An 18,553-nucleotide genomic window follows, 5' to 3' on the forward strand; every position below is an offset into this window, starting at 1 on the left:
ATAGAACTTCAGACGCAAAGCCTGTCTTAGCCACCGACTGTGCCCAGGGCAAAAAGGAAAACCTAGATTAGGAAAGTATATTAGAGATTGACAAGACCATCAAGGAGTTAGTCAGGCATTATTAGGGTATGTGTTTCATGTCCAGAATTCTGTGTGATCTTAATGAAGTCCTAGGAGGAAAATTACATCTTATATTGATTTATCTCTGACTTGGAATTTTATTAAAATTAGCATTAGCTGAACAATCAATTTCCCTGGAAAATTTGCATCAAAACTGATGGACCTATGCCTTACAACACAAAGAAAGGCTGTGGAAATGTTCCAGAGTAGAAACCTGATACCTTGATCCTATACTAAAAAAAAAAAAAAAAAGCTTTAAAGGACAATATTAGACTAATGAATACAACTGGAATACAGATTATGGAATAGATATAAGCATTAAATCAATATTAAATGTTCTTTAGTTGATAACTGTACTGGATTAGTAAGAGATTATCCCTATTCTCAGGAAATATATACTGAAGCATTTAGAAGAGGTGTGGTGAGTTGCTCTCAAGTGGTTTAGAAAAAAAAAATTGTGTGTGTGTGTGTGTGTGTTGGGTGTGTATGCGTGTGTGTGTGTGTGTGTGTGGAGAGAAACAGTGTTTGTACAATGATAAAGTAAATGGATAAACTAGATGAGTAGAAGATACGGGTTTTCTTTGTACTATCCTTATTCCTGCAACATTTCTGTAGGTTTGAAATGATAGTTACTCTTCAATTTATGATGGGGTTATGTCCTGATGAACCCATCACAAATTGAGAATACTGTAGTCGAAAATGCATTTAATACTGCACTGCACTGTTCATCCTCGTGATGGCGTGGCTGACGGGCTGCGGAACACCGTGACTGCTGTTTGAGCAAACACTGGGCACCACAGCCTAGTCAATGTGACACCAAATTAAACATCCCAGCACTGGAAACAGGGTGTTCAGTGATCAGCATTGTTTCAGCCACTGTGGGGACATGGATATAAAGCCGAGTGTTCCCTGTCTTCAGTTGAGAGACAAATCTGTACTGAGTACCCATGAAATAACTATCAAGTGATTTAAAACGACAGAATGAAAGCCTCATGGAAAGGTACAGAGCACAGGGATTCAAAGCAGGTGCGAAGGGCCTGGAGAGGGGCAAGGCTCAGAGACAAAGGAGTAGGCGGGGTTTAGGGGTAAGGTTTCTGTTGGACGATGGGACAGGAGCTTCTTCCAGATGAGATCCATAAACTCTTTCCTCTTCCCAGTCTTTTCACTCTTGGGGAGTTTAAAACAAACTAAGACACAAAACAAGCCTGGGTAAGTAGCATTATCTTATAGGGCTGTATGCCCTACTAAATGAGCATCCTTAGTTAATAAACCCAGCAGATTTACAAATAAGCTTTCATACTTTAAAGGGCTACAAAATTTAATGTGTGGTTTACAGTTTTCTAATTGTCTTAATAATTTAAATACGTGTGTGGGAAACTTTTGTTTGCCTTTAATATGAAAGCCACAGAATTCAATTTTTATAATTCAGTATTTTTCAGTCTGTAAAAGTTTTTGGACCTTTGACTCTTTGTTATGGCCCTATTATTTTATGACTTTGCCGCGGTTTTCTTAATTAAAAACCCAAGCATAATTAAAAAAAGAGAATCTAATCACTATATCTAATCACTAAAAAAGTTTAAGTACTGACATTATTGCATTTAACATAAATAAAACTTTTAAAAATAATGACTCTCAGATGGACAGGAAGTTGTCATCAGAACAACTAGAGTAAAAAGAAGCTTATATTATTAAAAAAGCCCCTTTTAAAATCTCCGCTTAATTCATGTTAACTTTCCAAATTGTATTTGTAAACTCAACCTTAAAATAGCAGGAACAATTTTGGAGTCCCAGGCCTTTGACTCCTTTTGTTGAGCCCTTCCACAAGAGAAATAAAAGTTTACGTCTCTGCAGGAGACATCAAACCCTCATTAAAATCTGCAGCTCCTTCATATGAGTCAATAGGACTCATTGAGAAGTCTTCTTATATCACTTTTCCATGTGCAATAGGGTGAAGCCTTGCCCTACCCAGTTCCTTGCATGTGTTATTATTATTCATTTAACAATCATTTATTACCTACCTATTAGGTGCTAAACTTTACATAAATGTTTCTGGAACCAAAATGAGTTAAGGATGTCGATCAGCTCAGAGCAGGTGAACGCGTGCAGTTTCACAGGGAGCCCAGAGATGCCCTGGAGCACAGTGGGGCAGGATGTCCCCGAGGTGTCTTCAAGTGGCAGGCCTGGAAGTCACGGTGGCCAGATTTCACTGGTCAGAAAGGGCATCTGTCAGATACTCAGGCTGCCTTTGACACTTTAATAATACTCTTGAAATTCTCTCCCCTCAGCTTTTCCGATGCCATTTTCCCTGGCTCTCCTTTCTCTGACTTCTCTCTCTTTGCCCATTCCATGTCAAGGTGAGACCAGGCCACCTTGGAGAGGGACCTCTCTCCTCTCATTCCACACACTCTCCCAGGGTGCAGTCGTCCATGCCATGACTTCAGCATGGATGATGACGCTGAAGGCAGGCTGATGACTCCCAGGTCCCTACTGCAGCTCAGACTTCTTCAGTGGAGCCACGACTCTACCTCTCAGGTTTCCCTTAAATGTCTCAAAGAAATCCCAAATGCACTATGGCCAAGACAGGACTCACAATGACCCTCCCTACTCTCCTACCAGCTGCCAACATCCCTCTCCCCACCCACCCACCATGGCACCATGATCTACCCAGTTCTGCAAGGTGCCTTGTTGACTACTCCTGCCCTCTCACAGCCCAGCACCACAAACATCTAGGCAGCCGCCTACGAGTCCTTCAAGACCACGCACTAAACATTTCACAGCCCTGTCTGATCCTTTCTATCCCATGCCTTACTTAGCCCAGGGCCACACCCTTCCCAGTCTGGATTACTCCCATTACCTGACACTGTTCTTCCTAATTCCAGTTGTAGTCAGGCCTCTACACGAAAGGATCTTTCTAAAATGCAACCGATTTCAGTGGTTCCCTATCACTGTCAGGATTAAGTCCTTAAAAGGAAAGAGAGACAGACAGAGAAAGAGACAGAAGGAGAGACAGAGGTGTGTGTGTGTGAGTGTAATATAAGCACTGGATCTCCACAGACAGGCCCCCCCACCTACTTTTCAAGGCAGAATAGTATAGCTCAGGTGCGTAGACTTAGAGTTTGAATGCCTGGGTTCAAATTTCAAATTCTTCATTTATGAGTTATATGACCTTAGAAATGTTACTTAATATGTTGATGCCTCACTATCTGTATTAGTTATCTAGTTCTGTGTAACAAATTACCTCAAAATTTAGCAGCTTAAAATAGCAACCATTTATAACCCCAGAGGTTGCTGGGGGACTGGGAATTGGGAGCAGCTTAGCGAGGTCATTTTGTTTCAGGATTTCTCATGAGGTTGCAGTCAGGACTGGGGATGCAGTCATTTGAAGGCTTGACTGGGGCTGGAAGATCTTTCCAGAATGGCGCCCTCACTTGGCAGCTGGGAGAAGGCGTCAGTCCCTTGATGGCTGTTGGCAGGAGGGCTCAATTTCTTGCCATGTGGGCCCCTTCATGGGGCTGCTTCAGTGTCCTTAGCATATGGCAGCTGCCTTCTTCCAGAGTGAATGATCCAAGAGAGAGCAACAAAGCTATAACGGCTTTCATGACTTAGTCTCAGAAGTCACAAATTATCACTCCTGCCATACTTATGAGGTAGAAGCAAGCCATTAACCAGCCCATACTCAAGGGGAAAGGAATGAGGGTCTACTTTTAAATGGAAGAGTATCGAAGAATTTGTGGACATATTTTAATGCCACCATAATGTCCTCTTCTGCAAAATGGAGATAATAATAGTAACCAATTTATGGAGTTATATGAGGATTAAATAAGTAAATACATGTGCTAAAGGTAGAATGGTGCACAGCACACCGTAAGAACTGTCAGTAAGTACTATTACTGCCATCATTACCAAGCTTAGATCTCACCACTCCCTCTCTCACCAACTCCCCGCACAAGTCCTGTCTCCCAGGCTTTCTGAACTACTTGCAGTTCCCTGAATAACTAATGAAATCACCTTTGTGACCTGGCCCTCTGTTCTGCCTTCCTGGAAGACTCTCCTATTCCATTTTTTCCTCCAACCCTTTGGGGGTCCTTCTCCAAGCACCCTCCCAAAACATCTCAGGCTGGGCTAGATGCCCTGCAGCAAACCCCCCAGGGCTCCCATAGAGAAACACTCATCACACACACCTGCCTTCTCCTTCCCTAGATCAAGATGGCAGGTGTATCTACCTCTGGTCAGTATTCCCTCCTCAGGCAGGTCTTTGCTGACTTTGCCAGGCCTGCTTCCTATGAGACCTCACGGAGCCTCAGGCATATTTCTGTGGATCATTATGTTGTAATCGTCTCCCACTAACACCAAAAGGGAGTACGTCTTATTCATCTTTGTGGCTTCAGGCACAAGTACAGTGCCCAGGACGCAGTAGGTATCCAACAGATAATTTTTTGTACAAATGGATTAGTATCTAAAACTTCAGAGAATACTTTTAATGTATAGGAGGAAGAGGAATCACAGAAAAATCAATAAAACGGGTCAAGTACATCGTAAATCTCAGTAGCCGAGCTCTAGCCAAACAAGGACACACTATACTCTCTGTCTGGGAGGCTCAGAATTCTGTTTTCTCAGCATCTACTTGTGTCTTCATCACTAATTAATATAAGTTAAATTTAAAATTATAAATCTATGTTATAGGCTTATACCATCTCTATGTTTATAAACTATAAATAGCTCTAAGAACTCTAAGAGAAAATAAAGCCTGTTCATCGTTTATAGCTTACAATGCCAAGACATAGATATTTTCCCTGTGTTTAAAACATTTTCATAATCTCTTGTTTGAAAGTTTGATTATTTCATTATCAATGCCTAAAGTACTTGTTAAAACAAGACAAATGTAAGAAGTTTGCCTATAAACACACTGATGGCCAAAAATGAAGTATGACTCATATCAAAGAAATAATTTTAAAACCAGACACAAAGTAAACCTTAATCTGAAATCTATTTTTCAAACGGGCAAACTGAGAGATGACTTTGTGACTTACCATTAAATCATGGCACACTTGATAATACAGGAATGAATAAAGTAAAATGTGAAATGTGAAGATGTATTGTTCACAGCGTAAGAAGTAGATGCCTTTAACCTCCTGTCAGGAATTATACGTACACCGAAGTCTTTCTTAGTCTCACTGTTAGCCTCACCAAAGTTTTAATTTGAACTTGACTTACTGTACTCTGTGAGAGTCCTGTTCTCCTAAGATTTCTTTCCACTTTTTGAAAGATGTGTTTTTAATGCATTTGTGGTAGCTTTCAAGAGCCAAGGTTAAGCTCACTAACGTTGGACTAAGAAGCAGTGAAGTAGGCATTTTTGGATGAAGCACCCTGTCTGTGTCCCCTCAATCATGCCTTGTGGGTAGCCAGCTATGTATTCTATCCACTTTAAGGTAGGCCTTGCAAGGAGAGGATTCGAGAATCGTTATACACTAGAGTTTCTGCTAACATCTCCCTGTGCAAAACAAAGGAACATTCGTACATATGGCTGTTGTACCCTTCCAGATGTGTTCATGGTTGCAGCTGACATGAGACATGATTTTGGGAGTTCAGTAGCAGCTACTATGTCCCCAGCTCTAATACTTAAGCACTGCCTTCTCCAAGGAACTAAGAAAACAGAAGCAAACAGTGGCCTTCAAACTACGGGAGCTGGGTGCAAGCTTGAGAGATAAGGGCCCAGGAGTTTCCTGCTGTAAGCACTGTTATGAAAAACTCTGAACAGAAAAGCATTTCAGAATCAGCAGTGATTTTAAATATATGGGAGGGGAAGCCAGATTTTCCAGTGCAAGCATAATTTCAGATATTCTGCTTCTCTGTCAAATCATGACTAATTTTTTCTCAAGTAAACCATACATTCAACATTTTACAAAACAAATAGGGCGTTAGTCCTGGCTCTGCCTCAAACGAGAAATTTTATCTTACACAAGACATAATTTCAATGACTCTCAATTTGTTCAGCTGTAAAATGAGACGCATGATTTTTAAGACTCCAACTTCAAAACTAGGCAGTCTTGTGCTTATATAAAACAATACACAGCACCACCTAGAGGTGAAAAATAATAATTTTATACATTTTTACTCTAATTAAAAATAAATCTTAAGTCTAAAAACATATCAAGTCGAAGGGCGGCTGGATGGCTCAGTTGGTGAAAGCGCTCAACAATAAAGTTGCCGGTTCAATTCCCACAGGGGATGGTGGGCTGCGCCCCCTGCAACTAAGATTAAAAACGGTGACTGGACTTGGAGCAGAGCTGCGCCCTCCACAACTAGATTGAAGGACAACGACTGATGGGTCCTGGAAAAACACACTGTTCCCCAATTTTCCCCAATACAATTTTTTTAAAATTATCAAGTTGATAAGTTTTATATTAGCAGAAGTTGCCTGAATAAATGAATACAAATTTTAATAGGCTCTGTAAGATAGGATAAACCTTTTCCAACATCTGTAAGAATTCTTAACTCCTATATAAATTTAGTTCATTTTTTCCCTACCATATCACTGTTTTAGGAGATCAACCATTTTCTTTGGCATTGCTTGAGAAAATCAATGATGTTATCTTAAGTCTGACTCTGAGGACCACGTATGTCATGATTACTTAATAGTATGATAGATTGTAGTACACAATATATGTTGGGTATCCTAGATGAATTCTTTACCCTTTGGGGCTTTGTGGACTTGATGAAAACCATGGTCAAAAAATGTCTCTGTGATTAGAAACACAATGTCTTTCCCTGGCTTCCACTTCAGGGAAAAGAATGCCTGAGTTGGAAATGTGGGTCGCATCAGAAAATTCTAGTGGTGGTACACTGAACCTACTTGAACTTGAAGAAAAACTTAACCTATGAAAAGGTTTGAAATCTATAATGTCCAGTTACTGGTAACATCTAGATTGTCACAACAGCTTTGTTTCTATGCCGATGTGAGCCACAGCTTCCTCTTTATAACTCTCTTTGGAACTGCACTATTTTAACTTGTACTTTCTAAACTATTCTGAGTGTGTTCTTCAGCTTCATCATATTCAACCGTCTAATTAAATTGTAAGCTCACCAACTGACACTGATCTTCTGATTGTCTTGGATTCCCCCCTGCCCCACCCCAGGCAAGCTATAATGTGGTTGTTTGTGTGGACTGAGTGACACCACCTTGCTAGTTCCTAGGGAGACACAATTCCTCTGGCAAAGGGGAATGCACAAGGTCAAACGGCATTCAGGCAAATAAACATTAAAAAATTGTTGTGACAAAGTTCAGAAACTGTTGCCTAAGATCTGAGTTTACCCTTGACTGATGTAACTTAGACTTAGAAACTGCCTTAAATTTGCATGGTCTCCAATTTCTCACTCATATTTTGGCAAATAGATTCCCTTTGGGAAATTGCATAAGTATAAATTGTGCTGAACAGGGAAGAGAAAAATGGACTAAAAGACTTTCTCAAATTTTTATCCTGAAAGTTTTCAAACATCCAGAAAAGTTCAAAGAACAGTACCATGAGCACCCATAAACCTACCACCTACATTTATCCATTGTTAACATTCTTCTTTAACTTTATATTTACATATAAATATACATATTTACCTATAAATATACATATTTATATGTAAAGATAATACATATATTTATACATATTGAACATTGAAACTAAGTTGCAGATATCGTGACACTTAACCCTGAAATACTTTCTCAAGACTCCTAGATACAGAGAATATTTTGGTGGTTGCCAGGTGGGATGGGGATTCGGAGGATGGGTGAAAATATGAAGGGATTAAGAAGTACAAATTGGTAGTTACGAAATAGTCATGGGGATGTAAAGTACAGCATAAGGAATACAGTCAATAATATTGTAAGAACTATGCATGGTACCACATGGGTACTAGATTTAGCAAGGTGATCACTTTGTATGTTATGTAAATGTCTCATCAACTATGCTGTACACCTGAAACTAATGTAATATTGAATGTCAACTGTAATAGAAAAATAAATAAATTAGTGTAAAAAATGGTTTTAAATTTAACATCAAAGTGGAAAAGAGTATTTCATTTGTTTTATCAGGCTACAGGCCATACCAAATTTGTACACAAATAAAGGGGGCCAATAGCAAATATCAGGTTTAGCATCTAGGCACTTTTTTCCCTCTTTTTTGGGGTCACAGTATGTTTAGGACTCAGATTTACATAAAGATACAGATATTAATAGCAATAATATTTTGTTCTTTTTGAGTTATGGCAGGCTAATGCTGACAAGATATACACAGGCTATTGCAAAAGGTGATTAGAGTGCAACAATTTCAATCTAATTTTGGAAAACATTTTGATAAGTATTATCTGTCAGGAAGGTAAGCATGTATGCCATTTACTGGGCCAAAGTATTCTGATTGTTTGTCAGTTTCTTTTAGAATCTTTTAAGAGGCACATTTGTCAAAGAACTATTTCAGAAAAGAAAAATGACTGATGATTTTTACCATAAATACTATAATTTCTATGACACGTACGTGAAGAATTTGAAATAACTCATATTTTCCATGATAAATATTGATTACAGGAATCTAGTAAAGAACGGTATAGTACTGCCTTCCAGTTGTTGGTTAAATCTGTTCAATAAGCCAACTTTTTGCAAGTCACCTGCCAGTATGTAAAGTGAACAACGGAGTCATTCACCTTATTTAGATTTTTACAGTTTGTTGTGATGTTTTCTTTGGTTTTGTAAAAAGGAAAATTATTTAAACCTGAATTCAAAGAAATTCTTGTGAGTGCTTTCCCCTCAGCCAGCATCCATCTATTTAAAAGAGCAATTTTCAGTTACTTCTTTGTGTGATAAGGTTGCATAAAAAGGTTAGAATTAATAAGACTCTTTATAAAATTGACTTTCTTTTTTGTTTTTTAAACCATCCCACTTGACAGACTGAGAAAGTAAAGAGGCACATTCTCTGGGGTAAGGTATCTTCAGGAAGGCTGCAGGGTGGTAGGTATGTTCAGAGTGTGGTGAGGTACTGGTGGCAGTCTTGTCCACTCTTGCAGGTTTTTTGCAGGGTGTTTCTGCCCATCAGAAAGTTGGCCTCAATCACACAGATATCCGTACATTGTTTTCCAGTGAATGCTGTGCTCATGAAAACACTGACCTTTGTTCAAGATTTCATCACCAGCCATGAAGCATTTTTCAAATTAACATGTCTTCAGAAATATTTGAAATGTAGAGAACAAAGACCAACAGGATCAAATTTCACTAATGATCATGTAGAAGGTCCCTTAGCATTTTTTAGTATAGCCTTATACCCCACCCCCCAATAAAAAAAACTACTTTCCTTTTAATAAACTAGAATATAAATGTCATGAGAACAGAGACTATTAGGATCGTTGCTATATCCACAATGCTAGCATACAGTAGGTATTTAATAAATATTTACTAAAGGGATATGTTGAATGTTTCAGCTCTTGAGGCAGTGTGTTTCCCCAAAAATAAAACTGGGTCTTATATTAAGATTTGCTCCAAAAGACGCATTAGGGCTTATGTTCCGGGGATGTCATCCTGAAAAAATCATGCCAGGGCTTATTTTCTGGTTAGATCTTATTTTCGGGGAAACACGGTAGTCTCTGGGAAGACAATGGACAGTCAGCGGACTTCTCAGTCCCAGCAGTGCCATGAAGTGGGTGCTTCTGCTCCACATAGCTATAACCTGAGGCATTTCCAGAAATCAGGGAGAAACATCTGAACAGAACCTAACAGGACCTGAAGGTACCAGCAAAGTAAAATAGCAGGTGACTTACAATTCTCGGCCTGTATACTGTGTCACACCACCCACAGGACTGTGGGGAGCTCCCTATGACCAGGGCTGACACTCGGAAAACCCAGATCCACTAGGTAAAGGGATCTGTCTTACCAGATATTAAGAATTATTTTCAAGCCTTAATAATGAATACAGTTTTCTGGTATGCGTACAGATTAATAGACCAAGTGAGCAAAACAGACAGCTCAGAGCAAGGTTATATATGGATATTTAATATATGACAGAAGTGACATTACAAATCAATGTAAAAAGGATGGAATAATCAACAAACAGTATTGGGACAATGAGATATCTATATTGGAATAAATTTCGATCTGCACCTCACACCTAAATGCAAATTAATCCTAGGTAAATCAAAGACCTAAGTATGAAAAAAATCACTTTAAAACTCTTAGAAGGACACATGCTACAACATGGATGAAATCTGAAGACATTATACTAAACATAATAAGCCAATCCCCAAGGACAAAGACTATATGATTCCACTCACGTGAGGTACCTAGAGTAGCCAAATTCACAGAGATAGGAAACAGAATGGTAATTGTCAGGGGCTGGGGAAGAAGGAATGGCGAGTTAGTCTTTTAGGAGTAGACAATTTCAATTTTGCAAGATGAAAAAGTTTTGGAGATGGACAGTGGTGATGGTTGCACAACAATGTGAATGTACTAAACCCACTGAACTGTACACTGAAAAATGGTGAAAATGGTCAATTTTATGTAATGAATATTTTACAATTTAAAAGAACACTTAGAAGAAAATTTAGACAATGTCTTCCATTTCAGTAATTTGGCACACTCAGTTGTGCAGACAGCCACTCCCACCAATAACTAAATATGCTTAATAAACCTTTAAAATATTCTTTAAAACACGACCTGATGATTCTAACACCCCAAGCAAGACAGTGTTAAAGTGGGCCTGTCTTGGGAGACGCTATGCACCAGGTAGAAGGATGTACAAGACTCTTTGAAGGAATTCCCCTTCATCTGAGGCCTCACAGAATCACAAATAATTTTCTTTCTTTTTCTTTTTTTTTAATTAAAGTTTATTGGGGTGACAATTGTTAGTAAATTTCAGGTGTACAATTCTGTACACATCATCTGTGTACAGTTACATAGATTTCAGGTGTACAATTCTGTATTACATCATCTATAAATCCCATTGTGTGTTCACCAACCAGAGTCAGTTCTCCTTCCATCACCATACATTTGTTCCCCTCACAAATAATTTTCTGGGAAAAGAGCAGCTTACAGTGAAAAAAAGAAAATCTATAATTACAACCAAGCAAACAAGAAACAAGGCATTATGAGCAAGAACCAGCAGAAATGACAGCAGAAAAGGACTCACAAAAATTCTTATTAACCAAAGGAGTAGTACGGTATGTACAGTCTGAGACGCAAAAAAGAAGTGACAACTTACTGGTAAATATAGGTATAAAATAAAAATAATGACTTATGAAGTACTTGTAAAATTTGAAACACTGGAATTAAAATACCAGCAACAGTAACATAAATCAGGAAGAAGATAAATGGAATTAAAGCGTTCTAAAGTCCTTATGTTACACCAAACACAAAGGTATTACTTAGCTTAGGACTTTGATAAGTTAATACACGTTAAAATTTATAGTAACGACTAATGAATAGGAATAGTCTATTATAACTCCCAAGAAATGGTAAAACATGGAATAGTTATTCAAAAAAACCTCAATTAATCCAAAAGAATTCAATAAAGGAGAGAAAAAGAAATTGGACATATAGAAATCCCAAAAAAGATTTAAACCTAAATACATAAGAAATGAAATCAAATGACAGCGAACTAAATGCTCCAGTTAAAAGGTAAGATTGCCAGACTAGATAAAATTAAAAATCCAATGACATTTTCTTTAAAAGAAAGGCATCCACAACATGTCAGATAGAAAAGTTTAAAGTAAAAAGATATGTGGTAAATACATATATCATGCAAATACTAACCAAAACATGGCTAGTATGGCCTATTAATATGAGCCAAAATAAATTTTAAGGCAAAAAGCACTACTAGAGATACAGAGGTTCAAAATTTTCACAAAGAAAACTCCAGTCCTAGATGGCTTACTAGGCAAGTTCTAGCAAATATTCAAGAAATAAATAATTCCAAAATGTTTCAGGGCTAGTGTAATATATAAGTCCGAACTTTATAGGAATAGAAACAGAAAGGATAATTACAGGACACTCTCCTTCACAAACACAGATGCAATAATCCTTAGCAAAAATAATAGCAAAACAAATCAAGCAATGTATAAAAAGGAAAATCTAACATGACCACGTTGGGTTTATTTCAGAAGTACAAATTGGTTTCACATAAGAATTCAAAAATCAATGTAATTTACTACATTAACAAAATGAAAAAACACATGCAAAATCCCAATAGATGCAGAAAAGCATTTGATTGCATTCAACATCTATTAATGACTGAAAAATCTTTGACAACTAGAAATAGAAAGAAATATGCATTCAACATTACAATGAAGCTCTTTAACAGTAAAGTAGGGCAAGGAAAAATATACATAAGGATTGCAATTAAAGAAACAAAACTCTCATTATTCATTATTTGAAAATGATATCTAAGTAATTCAAAATAATTAATATTTTAATTACTGGAGAGAAAAATCAATATACAAAGTTATTGGATAGAAAACTCAATAAACAAAATTTATGTTTTTCCTTTATACTAGCAACTGGTAGGTAGAAAAATAAAAAATTTAAAAGAATACCATTAGTGATGGCATAAAAGTATGAAGGCTCGGGAATAAATCTAACACTAAATGTTAGACTCTATGGAAAGAATTTTTAAAGTTTACTTAAATAGCAAAGAAGACCTAGATAAATATACAAGGATTGGAAGATTCAACGTTGTAAATACTGAGTTCCACTACTGATCATGAAGCAACTGGTACAGAATTTGCTCTCCCATTGTAAACAACTGGAAACCTGGATAAAAGATAAGAGACAACTGTTTTCAGGTATTGTGACAACAGACATGGGAAGACTGATTTCTGAGAGAAACAAAACAAATAAAATGAGCCTCATAATTGCCCCAGCTTCCTACCTGGTGGCAATTTTGAGATTACAACACAGGGAAGGAAAACGCAAACAAAGCACAGTGGACTCACTAAGGTGAGGAGCTAGAGATGCAATTTTTGGGAGGGGAGGGAGCTGGAATTTGTGAACAAAGTACCAGAGAGGAGGGAGCTATACTGAGAAAGAGTTTCCAAAATCTGCACAGGGTCTCCAGAGTCTATGGCCGAATACTAATCTGCTGCATAGACTGAAATTCCACAAGACTGGGGTCAAAGAATTATCACCAAAGGCTGTAAACTGAGCAAATTCTCAGAGCATATAGAGGGCTAGGAGATGTTTAAATTCTACCCAATCGGAGTGTAGTACCTACATCAGCCATTGGGCAATCAATAGAAACCTCAGAGGGGTCAAGGCTTAGTATTAAAGATAAACTAGCCCTAGCTTTTATATGCACACTTCTGGGCACACTCCAACAAAGCTTTAAATAATGGTCAAAAATGTCAAGTTGATCCACAGCTAACCTAACCACTAACCTGTGTGCCAAAACAAACTTCAATATTCTGGGGGGAAAAAACACAAATAACAAAATGCAAACACTTAACAATATAACATTTATAATGTCTGATATCAAAAAAATCACAAGACATAGAAAAAAAGCAACAAGGTGTGAACCAGAAAAGGGCCTGAAAGTGATATACATAACATAAAACATGCATGTTTAGAATATAAAAAACATTATATATAAAATGTCTATATACACACACACACACACACACACACACACATAAAACATGCCACCAAATTTCCTGATAATGCAAAACTGATCACTTCATGTACATAAAATGTTCTCCCTGTGTTTTATAATCAAACAAAAACAACATAAATATTAGTAAGTAGGGAAAAGGATATTCCAGTAATTTTGCTTATTCATGTGTATCAAACCTTTTTAAAGTAAAAAGAAGTGCTAAACTTTTTTCTCCCTGTATTTCCTTTGGCTTTACCTCTTTCCAGTGCATTATCCCATATCCCAGGGGTATGGATCCAGTGGTGTGCTGGATTTTACTCTTACCAGCTCATGAAAGCCAATTGTTAAATATTCAAGAATTTTGCAATCCAATTGCTAAACTGTTGGTAGTGTGAAACCACCCATTCCACTGGAAGTATTTACACTACAGAAATTGACAAACAGTGCAAATCAGCACTTTATTTCAGCATGCTGATGTACACAGCTCTGCTTTCCAGTCTAAGAAGTATCCCATAGTGAGTCAGAAAACTATTGTGCCCCCCACCACCTGTCTTGGTGAATAAAGTTCTAAGCCTAAAATATTTACTCTCTGGCTCTTGACTGAAAAAGAAATGGCATGCAAAAGTGTATGTTGAGCAGAACTAATAGTCGGACATGCCAAATAAAAATAAGTGATAGTTTGAATGGAATTGACCAGAAACTTCCATCTTGGAAAAGTTCTCTTAATACGTTTTTATACTCATAAAGCCTAAAGCCTAAAATCTTATAGCCATTTATTTTTTCTATAGTCTCAAACATCTAACAACAGTATACATCGGGTAGGATAACCCAGAAAATACCATTATCAAACATAACTTTTCATTTTTGATTTATCTAAGCAGTTTTCTAGACATTTAACATTCTCTAATAATGTATATCCAATGATGGATGATGCCATTCTCTGATTTTCTTGTTTCAAACGTCCTACCAACCATGGTCATACGTAGTTCTTGTTTGTATTTAATTTGATCCAACATTTGTATAAGAGAAGATTTGGCATAAACATTGAAATTCCCAATATCTTTTGAAAAATCAAAAGATCTGGCAACATCAGGTCTACCTACATTCTTGTGACAAGATGCAGCTTACTCACTTTGGAAGGGATACACAAAATCCCAATGGACTCAGCATTAATTTCTGATGTGGAGAACATTCTCAACTCATTTATATTTCTTGTCTCTGTACCACCTCCTCCCATCTCCAAAGGCAACTGTTCTTGTCTTAACTTCTCACTCTCTTTAGCAAGTTCTTTTCTTTCATCTGGCTCTCAGACTTTAGTATTTCCTAGGGTCTCATTTTTGGCTCTCTTCTCATCTCCTTTTATAATCTTCACTAGACAACCTCATCTATACCCACGACCTGAACCTGAACTACTAGGCCCAGTGATAAGGGTTAAGAGCATGGACCTTACACTGGCAGGGACCACCAAGAATTTCAGAATCTTTTTTCTCTAGCCCTGACCTCATATCTGAACACATGTTCCATATTTCTATCTATAGACATCTCCCAGCAACTAAGATGACATGCCCAATGCTAAACTATTAATCTTCTTCCCCAAACTAGTTCCTCGTGATTTCTTCATCTTATTTATAGCATTGTAACCCACTCAATTATCTAAGACAGACTCTTGGGATTCACCCTAGACTCTTCCCTCATGTTCATACCCATACTCAATTTTTACTAAGTCCTATCAATTCTATTCCATTAATACGTGTCAAAATCCGCCCCCTTTTCATTCCCATTTGAATTAATATTAGTTCAGACATGCCTCATCTTGGTGTATATCTATAACAATAGCTTCTTGTCTCCAAGCTTCTTGTTTTGAGTCCCTCCAAGTAATTCACTGCCCTTGTTGCTGGCAGTGGACTCTTTCTGAGAGTGCAGATCTGACTGGCCCTCCCCTGCTTAACCGCCTCCAGGGGCTCCCCACCACTGATAGCATCAGGTCTAAGTTCCTCTGCATGAAACACAGGACTCTCTGTCATCTATCTTCTGACCATCTTTACAGTTTCATTGCCTACCACTCCCCCAGATGTGCCTTGCTCTCAAATACCCTGCGCAATTTGCAGCCAGTTACTAAATGAGTCTTGACCTTTTTCACCTCCATCTTTGCACTTTTCCTGAAATGGATTTTACCCCTTCTCCCACCTGCTTTTTAAAGTCCTGCATAGATTTCAAACTCAGTTCAAATGCCACACCCTCCAGTTAAGTGTCTCCTTGTTCCCACCTTTCCTAGCGAATTCTCCACACCGTTCTAACGATTATTTGCTTTAGTAGAGGGAGACAGACAAGCCCATGGCACTGTTTTTCCATTCATGGTGATGAGAAACTGTGCCAGCTCCACTCTCTTGTTTGGTTATATTTCAAGATTTCTTAAACTGGGCTCCTCAATCCCTGATTGTTTTTAAAACAGTTATTTATCACTTATAAACTACTCATTTCTCATCATAACTCACAATTAAAAAGTATTTTTATATAAAAAGATTGTTTAACTTATTAAGTCAATATTTCTCTGCTGACATATTCTTAGAGGTCTACAAGAGGTGTTGACAGGAGGCCTGTTCATTTCACAAGGTTGAAAAACACCATTCTGAATAGCTGGCTAAGGTATTTATAACCATGTCAGTTTCCCTCCATGAAAACCTAAGCTCCCAGCGCACAGGAAAACCCACACTCTCAACCTCATTGTCACTACAGTAGTGACCTCTGGTGCACTACTCGCAATCAGTCGCCTTTTGACTCTAGAAGTCAGCATTAACAAAGTTGACACCCGAATGAAGTATGTCTTATGGATTACGCTTCCTAGTTCAGAAATCTGAGTACAGAATGAAGTAGAGATGTTTAAGAAAGCAATCTGATTATCAGCATTCTAATCTAAACTAACCCTATCAACCATAAAATAGGGCACTATCACACAGTGCAAATAAGAATTATATCACCATATTAAATGAAAATCTGGCTTAGTGGAAAGACTGGAGATCCTTTGGAGAGAGAGAAAAGCATTAGTTATAAATATATGTTTAACAATTTGACTGTAAGCTTGACACAGGGCGGGGCCCTGGGCATCCCTGTTATCTGCAGAGGGCATCTCACTTGACCACTGTTGAAGTGGAAGCACATTTCCCTCCTTCTCTATCCCTTGTAGCCAATGATAGAATCCAAACCATTCAGCTAACAAGAGGTTAGGAGAAAGCAGTGGGTGAAGCACACGTCAGGTGTTGCACCAAACTAACTAGCCAGCTAGCTAACTCACATACCTGTCTCTACCTACCACACATGAGAAGTGGGCCTTGCTAACTCTTCGGAGTAACCCCATGTGGATAAGGTCTCAACCAACAAATTTGCCTTTTCTTCCCTCATCTTGTTTTTTTCTTGAAATCCCACTTCCTTCCTTTCCCCCAAAATTTACAGGCCCTATCTCTTCTGGGGTCTTTAAAATCCAAGGCTATTTCCTACCTCCATTCCAACTTTCCCTTGCTTGGTAAACAAACAAGGGGTCATTCCTGAAGTAGATATTTACTGAGGGCACACTGTGTGCCAAATACTGTGACCAAGAGAGGTTTACTTCCTTCATGAGGGTGGTGCTAGACCCAAAAAGTAAACATACAAAAGATTATAATTATAAATTATGTAAACATCATGAAGGAAATTAATAATACTGGGGCACTAATTTAGATAGGATGGCCAACGTAGTTTCTCTGAGGAAGTGATGTTTAAGCTGAGAGCTGGAAGATGAGAAGGAGCTAGGTATGCAATGGAAACTGCTCCCAGCAAAAGGAACAACTTGTCTGAAGGCAAAAAAGATCTTGACCTGTGAGAGAAACTGAAAAGTAAGGTTTGGCTAGAGCATAGTGAGAGAGGTGCATGACACCAGACAAGTATGTATTAGAAAGAATGGGTCCAGCTCACATCAGGCCTCATGGCCTAACGTCATGTTCAGCACGACAAGAGTTGTGGGAAGCGAGGAGGGAGGCACAAGGTTAAGAAAGGCAGTAGACAAGAATAGAGGGTAAGAGGGGCCAAGGGACTGCAGCCTCAAGGACTGAGCCCAGAATCAGGCCAACACATGGCTTTTATTAGTTAGGTGTGGAAGTAAAAGAAGTAAAGTTTGTCAATCTCAAGATCTGTGAATCCCATACATTACAATAGGAAACTGATTTAAGCCAATCACCCTTGCCTGCAGGCAGTAAGTCTCAGGATAAGTACTTCACCAAGGGATAAAACCTTCATGCATATGAATAGATGGAGAGCACATCACTGAGTCACTTTCCCTGCAGGTTGTGGGAAGGAATGCAGCCACAGAGGCAGATGCAGCCCTTCTTAGCCGGGGGAGGGTGGGGAGCTGTGCCCAACTCTATCGACCCCATGAGTTCCCCAGATGGTCCCCACATGGCTGTGTCTGGCTTGGGTTGCCCCCCCCCCACATGGGGAGTCGTACCCGTCTTTGACTAGCCAGCCATCTTTCTGGGGCCAAACAGGGAGACATAAGGTGCAAGCACAAAGGTGAAGCAAAGTCCCTGAAAGGATCCGTCTCACAGACTCTCCTTTCTTTAGGGGCAGGTACGAGGAGACAGACATGTAGGCTGCTGCGTGGCAACAGGCTATCAAAGGAGTTTGACTCTTCAGAGCCATGGGACACCATCAGAGTGGGTTTTTTTTGTTTTTTGTTTTGCTTTGTTTTTTGCTGGGGAATGACATGATCTTATTTAAGAGGATCACTGCCAAAACAATCTTGAAAAAGAAGACCAAAGTTAGAGCACTCACACTTCCTATTTCAAACC

The 18,553-nt window shown here is 38.5% G+C and overlaps 1 protein-coding gene across 2 annotated transcripts in view; it reads right to left on the reverse strand.

Annotated features, from left to right (window-relative positions):
- Positions 1-12,661: 12,661 nt before the first annotated feature.
- STYX (serine/threonine/tyrosine interacting protein) overlaps positions 12,662-18,553 on the reverse strand; it is a 66,165-nt gene continuing 60,273 nt past the window's right edge. Inside the window, exon 11 of one of the 2 annotated variants that reach the window (XM_033108059.1) lies at positions 12,662-12,898. The gene's annotated coding sequence lies outside the window, so the exon portion shown is untranslated. The remainder of the gene's footprint in view (positions 12,899-18,553) is intronic. The other variant, XR_004423200.1, reaches the window with a different exon arrangement.

The sequence above is a fragment of the Rhinolophus ferrumequinum genome, chromosome 6, assembly GCF_004115265.2.
Source record: "Rhinolophus ferrumequinum isolate MPI-CBG mRhiFer1 chromosome 6, mRhiFer1_v1.p, whole genome shotgun sequence".
NCBI classification, from domain to species: Eukaryota; Metazoa; Chordata; class Mammalia; order Chiroptera; family Rhinolophidae; genus Rhinolophus; species Rhinolophus ferrumequinum.